Source organism: Lethenteron reissneri, unplaced genomic scaffold (genome assembly GCF_015708825.2).
Source record: "Lethenteron reissneri isolate LAM-NWPU_2019-01 unplaced genomic scaffold, ASM1570882v1 scaffold_1630, whole genome shotgun sequence".
Lineage (NCBI taxonomy): Eukaryota > Metazoa > Chordata > Hyperoartia > Petromyzontiformes > Petromyzontidae > Lethenteron > Lethenteron reissneri.
This window is the reverse complement of record NW_026891367.1, coordinates 1707934-1713771: the sequence shown is the minus strand read 5'-3', so window position 1 is coordinate 1713771 and position 5838 is coordinate 1707934. Positions and strand designations below refer to the sequence as shown.

The 5838-nt window shown below is 46.6% G+C and overlaps 1 long non-coding RNA gene across 1 annotated transcript; it reads right to left on the bottom strand.

Moving 5' to 3' along the window:
• Positions 1-458: 458 nt before the first annotated feature.
• On the bottom strand, positions 459-5434 carry LOC133362823 (uncharacterized). Its single transcript, XR_009757538.1, has 3 exons — positions 5356-5434; positions 3069-3165; positions 459-564 (listed from the first exon to the last, which is right to left on the bottom strand). It is a non-coding gene; the product is annotated as an uncharacterized LOC133362823 (long non-coding RNA).
• Between the last annotated feature and the right edge of the window lie 404 nt (positions 5435-5838).

Below are 5838 nucleotides of genomic sequence, written 5' to 3'. Positions count from 1 at the left end.
GTCGTGATTCAAGTTAGGAGTAGTGGTTGTCTCCTATCTACCATCACATTTGTCGTGTTATTTGTTGGTTCTAGCTCAGGATATCATTTGCACACAATTTATATTGCCAATAATCTAATTGTAAAAATGGCTGTTCATGTATGCGTCAATAGTGGAAGAATTAATTTCAACCAACAGGCACACGAATCGTTACGTGTTAAAAGATGTGCAGCTACACTAGGTGCCCTTCTCTCTCAAGACGCACACCTAGGCCACGTGTCCCTCAGAGCTGCCCGATCGAATTCGAAGGTTCATTCGTGAGAGAAAAAGACTTTGAAATGACGATCAAGTGCTCCGCCGTAGCGGTCTACAATGAGAAACTGTTGGGCCAAGGTGGACGAACCTCCAACACGAAGACGTCCGTGGCGCCGCGCTCAAAGTACATGTGGCGCTCTCGCTTGCTGCGGCACAGGCTCTGGGAGCGCGTGCTCACGCCGTTGGGGCCGTACAGCACCAAGCTCACGTCCGCGTTGGTGCCGGCGTTGCGGATGTCGCTCGTGAACACCGTGATCTCATACGGCACGACTGTGGGGAGGATAGGTATTGTTATGGATGAAAAATAAGTCTCAAGTGAACGTATCTCCAAATGAAAAGGTACAGAGGAGCAGCGCTTATACTGGTAGGAACCACCTGGTTCCACCAGTCCACAGGGGATTATCGTGTCCGTCCGTCCGTTGTGCATCCAAAAATGGGAGGGGTGGGACTGGGTGGAGAGGGGAGGGTGGGGAGGGGCTGGGTGGGGAGGGGCTGGGTGGGGAGGGGAGGGTGGGGAGGGGCTGGGTGGGGAGGGTGGGGCTGGGTGGGGGGTGGGAGGGAGGGGTGGGGCTGGGTGGGGAGGGGCTGGTCACCCCGTGGTGCCCTTATAAAACTCAACGTTTAACCTACTCACGCCGGCCTGTGCCCGCCCTCACAGTCGGGCATATTTGCGGAATACACCACGCCTGCCGTTGACCCTGGCCATTGACCGAGCAACCCAACGTTCCTACCAGCTCCCTCCGCAGGAATGTGTTTTCTGCTCATGGCCATGAGCCAGTGCGCCAAATTTGACATTACTATTGTGAGGACAATCGCAGTCGACTTCCAGAAGAGGGGGATTGTGGATGACTGAGTCGATCCCGCGTCAGGATTTGAACCCCACATTTTCTGAGTTGTGAGACTAACGCACTGGCTACGCCGTGACCCAATGAGACAATGGCCATTACAGTATACATACGTTATTGCTGGTTCTGTTTATAATGCTCAGATTATATTTGTTTCACTCTATTGATATTTGGAATGTTGCATATTAACGTTATTCTAAAGGTTACACTTATAGACCTTACATAGTTTGGATGTTTCACAAATGATGTCTGTGTTGTGAATTGTGTATCATTACGATGATGGCGATTATATATAATTCTCAAAGCACCACTGTGTTTTTAATGGGTGGTACATCCTTAACGCATCAAAGCTATTCTGTGCACGCCAACTCTTTAAAGGATATCTGCTGACTCCAACATCCACCAGAGCTACCACGTCTCAAAAAGGCCACAGTCCCACCAAGACATATATCCGTGTAAATTATCCATTCACTCGTTTTAGCTGCATTCACTGAGAGGGCTTTTCAGCTGAGCAGAAAATTGCCCAGTTCACTGTGCAGCTATTACCAATTAATGTCTTTTCAGAGTGAAGTGCAAACCAAATTAGTTACAGTCATCCATCTTGGTATTTATGCAGTCACCACAAAAAAGTGACCCTTTAACTCCAAGCGGTCACTCAGAGCCGAAGCTCAGTCTGATGTGGGTCTTCGCCACCCTCCCTTGAGCCACTCAGTCACCTCCTTATTTTGAACCCTATTGGAATTCTTCAAGTTGCCTGTACAACTCACACCGCAGCCCATAATAGGCGTCGCTGCAAGCACAAGCCCGACCACAGTCATGCGTGACTAAAAAAACACAAACCGAGTTTTTAATCTGTCCCTGAAAAATAAATCCACTGGACGGTTTTTGTTGTCAGGGGCCTCTGTCAAGATAAGTGTCAACCACGAGGGCAAGATGGCAGTTCCTATCCCAAGAATGACAAACACACTCAAGTGCATTTATACAGAGTTAATATGCACTTAAATACCAGCTTGTCAAGATTAGCATAGCTTCAGTAATGGTTTTGTTGCGATAATTGCAGAAAAAACACCACTTTGCTGAGATTTCACGTTTCCTTATTAAGAATTGTTATAAGCTTTGTTGAATGCTCTTTCAGTCGTCGCAGTGCTACCTCCATTAGCATTGTTTTTAGCAATATGTGAATAATACCCTGGATATTTTTCAAATTTAGTCCAGTGCATTGAATGGTCAAAGTAAAATATATATATAAATTATTTTCACATGTATCTATTGCAATTCATCGTAGTTTATTTATAATGTGTTCATCACTCTTTTTTCAGCTAATTTAACTTAGAAATTCAATATTCATGACAGCAAATTGCAAGGGTCCCAGGACACATAGGGGCTTTGTATAGCTGTACAGGCCAGTTCATGCAAAATCACAGATTATACTTAGCCAACACCTTCCCGAACCAACCTATCAAGCCACACTCACCCCACCCTAAGAGGCAGCCAAATCAGCTTAAGCGGGCACACAGCCCACAGGGCATTGCATATAAAGATGTAGACTGCAACAGCCTATGCACACCGCCAGTGACTTCGCTAAAGGTCACAGGTCGCTGCACTTTGTGCAACCCAAGCCCAGGCAGGGCACATGCTAATTGCTGTATTGGATGGGTCTTTTCTTCACTCCCATCCCAGGGGACCAAAATTGCCGACATAGGGCGCGTTCTTTAAAAGACTGCTGCATGTGTCTTGAAGAGAGAGAGAGAGGGAGACTCTGTACAGTTGAATTGAGAGAAAGGCATGTGCTCGTCCACAATTGTTTCATGCACAGAGGATAAAATACATCAACGGATAATCTAAAGTCTGAGCCCTCGGCAGACCGAAACGTGTCAAGAGGATGATACCGCACACAGCCACGTGGCTGGACACACTCGCACCACTCACCTCTGTTCACGACGCGTGCGTCACTCGCTGAGAGCGGACGTCAGCGGTGCTTGTGGCTTCATGCTCAGGGTATTGAGGGTTGACGCCAATGCACGGGCTGGTGGCGGAGGAGGTGGGGGGGGGGGAAATGGGAGGGGTTGGGATGTGGGTGAGGATAAGGCTGGGGGAGTGGTGGATGTCGACTTATCATCGGGAGGGTGGGGTCCTTGCGACACTACTCAGGGCTTGTGCTCATCAAGGGGATATCATCTTGCAGCCCCTTGGGGGGAGGGGGGGGGTCTCAAAAACATGAGGACGCCAAAAGCCCTGGCCAGCCAAGCCTGGGCTGCAAAGCACTTCACCAGAAGGTGGATCCTGGCACGAATTCCATGCCGTCTTTAAACATTAGGGTTCAACACCAAAAAAAACATAACACGAAACGGACGGTCCAGCACTACATCAGCAGCTCGCTAACGGGCCCTTCTTCATTATATGAGCATGCTTACTTAAAGGGTTAGACATCACTGTTCAACAAAGGCGCAGCAAGTCATGGGATATCTACCTTGACCGGCAATCCACATTGAGCCTGTTCACATTTTACGAGGGCGCGTTTGATCATTTCGTTGAGTATTGTGCAACGCAGCTTGAATGCTAAGTTATTTACTGTTTAATTGCTGAACTGCAATATTTAATATACGTCTGATAGTCCCCCCCCCCCCCACTATTGCTTAATTAATATTAATTGACAATGATTATAATATCAATGCATCTGATGATAGCACTACACTAGAAAACTATACAACGAAAAGCAACATTTGAACAGTTGGAATGCTGAATGATACCATTTGCATGGTAGACCAAAACATTATTTGAGAAACAATTGTGCTCCAAAGATGTATATATAACGTATATATAATGTATGTATATATATACACACACACTGTATGGTAAATTAAAAATGTGATTATCTGTCTACTTAAGAACAAGCATGGGTGGTGCGTGTCCTTTGATGGCAACACTGAGCCAGTGGTGACAATCTCCATTGACAGCATCGGATATTTGCCAATTGTTTGGGGGGGAAACTGCACTGGGAGTGGTGCACAAGCCCAAATCACACAAAACACTCACATTTTTGTCAGTAACTGTCTTTAAAATAATATAATCAGCGATGTCACGGGCAATGGCGCTTTTTTATATAATGTCCACGTGATGTGTTATGAAGAGGAGCCATTGCCTGAAACGTCTCTTATTATATATGTTCTCCCTTTAAGGCAGCGTTATTGACGAACATGTTGAGTTTTGGAAGTTTTGGACAAGCTGTATTCTAGCGAGTACTAAGGTTTCAACCTCTGCAGGGACAGCACATGGTACCAGGAGTCCAAGATTAGTTTAGGAAACAATTCATTAATTCACAAGTGTATGTGCTGTGCCACATTATTAATGCAAACACGATTGTATCTACGCTGTGTGTGTGCTTGATTTATTTAGCAATTGGATAATATGCGTCAAAGTGTATCATCGTCATCGTTACCGTCGTATTCTTTGACAATGCTGCACCATGAAATATGACTTTCATGCTCATCAGCCCTGCGAAGCTGCATGTGCGCAGAGTGGCGTGGAGGGTTACACCGTGATCCACTTTGCTTTGATTCTAACTCTGTTTGATGTGCATTGCATGTGCACTTTGTGCACACGGCAAAAAAAGTATCTCCGAGGTCAAATGTGACTCAGTGTTGAAAAACAGAGGGCTGCCTGATGCACGAAAAAAAAATGTGTCACCGATTCTGATTCTGAGACTAATTTTGCTGCTGCTGCTGCAGCGCAATTACAGGACGAACAAAAAAAGGGGTCATATTATCAAAGTACAATTACTGATGTCACGTTGAATTGATGATGAAACCAACAGGAACAGAGTACAGAGCACAATTGTTGGAATTAATTTTAACTTTCTTACAATGAGGGTATTTGGGCATTTACTCAATGCCTCATTGGGAAGTAAGACAAAGACTCGTTTTTATCACCGTTTACACAAATAGATCCTGAACTTTGTACGTTACCCAATAATGATAATAAAGCCTTTGAAGTCTTATAGCCAAATTATCCCAACGCTGACCGTAATTCAGGTAAAACTGTCGCCTTGCTGAAGTAAAACTCGAGCGAAGCTCATTTCTGTTTTCGGCCCAGAGAAATTTATGAAAATGTCACACTCCTATTGCCCTGTCCATCGGCAAATCCCAGCAAGTGTCTAACAAAACAAATTGAGGCTTAATATGGTCTAATTTTGTCGAAAGATTCCCACTCTTATTACCAGTCAAAACACACGCCCTGCAGTTGTTCGTGTGCAGGTAGATCCCTTTTGTTAATCCACTGCTGGATGAAGGCCTCCCCATGGCGTTGCAAGCCGTCGTGGCGGTTATTACACACACACATACTGTATATAATAACAATAATGCACTATAATTGAGTCAAACGCGACTGCTCGGCAACGTCACCGCTTAATTCGCGTGTCCGGATGTGGGCGGCGTGGTTGGGAATTTGGGTTTCGTTTTGCGAGGGCTTTGCCATCAAACCAGGTGCGCCCGTCTGCGGCCGATCGGTCACGCCCCGTGGGCTTTTCCACGCAGGGCCGGGGTGGGGGGGGGCCTCGTTGTTTATTGAAGGGGAAGAGCGCGGCGGCCCTTTGGCGTGCCACGCCGCCGCCGTGAGGGCACGCACCCTCCTCCTTCGGCACCTGGGCCCACGTCTGTCTCCGAGCACGCGCTCGTGACGAGCAGACGGGGTTGGCTGGGTG